Raw genomic sequence first — 2,069 nt, forward strand, 5'->3', positions numbered from 1 at the left:
CTCTACTGTGTGAAAATGGAAGCTGGCAAACACCGCAGGATTCTAATAAGTTTCTCAGTATTGCAAGCTGTGTGACTTTCCTTACTGTGGAACAAGGTAGCAAAATGAAGCTAAACAACAAACGCATTTCCATCAACAAAATCTGTAAAACTGCGATGTAAACTTCAGCTCCAGAAGCCTTAATTTAGCCCACTTGAGAAACTCACCTCCTGCTTCTTTACTTCGGAGAAGACAAATTTATTTCTCTTTGTTCGATTTCTCTTACTTGCTAAAAAGGCTGATGGGTTTCTAGCACAGAAAATATTTTAATAGAAGGACTTTGACCCCTTTTTCCTTCTTAGGACGTACATGGCTAACGGGCTTTAGGCAGAAGAATGAACAAAATGAGCACAGGACAAAATATATTTCATAAGAATGTCTATTGGAGAGTTTTCCTCCCAAGGAACATACTCCTAACAGTTACTTTATAGAAGAGGTAGATTCAATGATCACTGAATTAATTGAAGTTCAAAAAATGCTATTACATTTATTGAATAAAAAGAGATGCAAAAATATCTTAATGAAGCCAAATGTGGTGTGAATTCTGGGCATTCATGCAAAGACTGTATAAAATAAAAATGTATACATAAGAATATGGTTTTGAAGAACAATGAACTTGCACTAAGTAATCTCAGCCAGCACTTCCATTAAATGATAGAAATTTGTTTAAGAGGTAGAAGTGACTAAAAGGACCTGCTAAAGGTCATCTTGTTTGGGAGGTTTTTCTCCACTTCTCTATGGTCACACCATCCTTCGTGCACCTTTGGTATTTCCTTAACACCTGTGTTAGGCCTTTATAACAAATGTCATAGACTGTGTGGTTTAAACAACAGACATTTATTCTCACAGTCCTGGGGGCTGAAGTCGAAGATCAAGGCACCACTGATTTGGTTCCTGGTGAAGGATCTCCCGTACTCCTTGCTCATTCTGCTGCTCCGGATTATTCCTTATACACACCAAATGAGATATGCCCCAGGGCCTTTGCACTTGCTGTTCCCTCTGTCTGGGTGCTCTTTACTTGAGCACTGCTGGCTCCCTCACTGTTTTCAAGTTTCCATTCAAATGTCATCTGATCACTCTGTCTCTTTATTCTCCCATTTTTCTCTAGTTCCTTTCCCTAATTAATCTTTCTCCGTAGCACAGATCGCAACCTGATTATCATTACTTATTCATACAGGTATTGTCTTATTTCTCCTATTGGAATGTCAGCTCCATCAGGGCAGAGTTTTTGTCCTATTCACCACAGTAATCTCAGAATCTAGAACAGCACCTGGCACTGTCATGAAAAGGAAAGAAAGACACCCTTTTCACGAAGATGGCGCTGAAGGCGAAGAAGGAAACCCCGCCCCTCCCAAAACTGCAGCCAAAGCAAAGGCTTTGAAGGCCAAGAAAGCAGTGTTGAAAGGCGTCCACAGCCACAAAAAAAAAAATCTAGATGTCACCTACCTTCCAGCAGCCCAAAACACTGCAGGAGGCAGCCCAAATATCCTCGAAAGAGCGCCCCTGGGAGAAACAGGCTTGACCACTATGCCATCATTAAGTTCCCCCTCACCACCCAGTCAGCCATGAAGAAGAGAGAAGACAGCAACACACTTGTGTCCGTTGTGATTGTCAACACCAACAAGCACCAGATTAAACAGGCTGTGAAAAATCTCTATGACATTGACCTGGCCAAGGTCAATGCCCTGATCAGGCCTGATGGAGAGAAGGCATATGGTCCACTGGTTCCTGACTATGATGCTTTGGATGTTACCAACAAAATTGGGGTCATCTAAGCTGAGTCCAGCCAGCTCATCCTAAATATGAAAATTTTCACTCTTGAAAGAAAGAGAGGAAGGAAGGAAGGGAAGAAGGAAACAAAGAGGCACATTTCCAGCCTACTTAGAATGACAGGTGATCTGATCTGATAAACATCATCTGGTGGAAATTATGGTCATTTTGATGATGAAGAAAAAAAGAAGTGGTTCTATGTTAAGAGATTCTTTCTTGGACTTTGTGAAAGACTCAGAAACTATCTTTTCCTCAAGTGG

General features: G+C 41.1%; 1 pseudogene; it reads left to right on the plus strand.

Annotated features, from left to right (window-relative positions):
- Positions 1–1,354: 1,354 nt before the first annotated feature.
- LOC114890919 lies at positions 1,355–1,814 on the plus strand (annotated as a pseudogene).
- The last annotated feature ends 255 nt before the right edge of the window (positions 1,815–2,069 follow it).

Source organism: Monodon monoceros, unplaced genomic scaffold (genome assembly GCF_005190385.1).
Source record: "Monodon monoceros isolate NGI ecotype Baffin Bay Population unplaced genomic scaffold, NGI_Narwhal_1 Super_Scaffold_11, whole genome shotgun sequence".
Classification (NCBI taxonomy): domain Eukaryota; kingdom Metazoa; phylum Chordata; class Mammalia; order Artiodactyla; family Monodontidae; genus Monodon; species Monodon monoceros.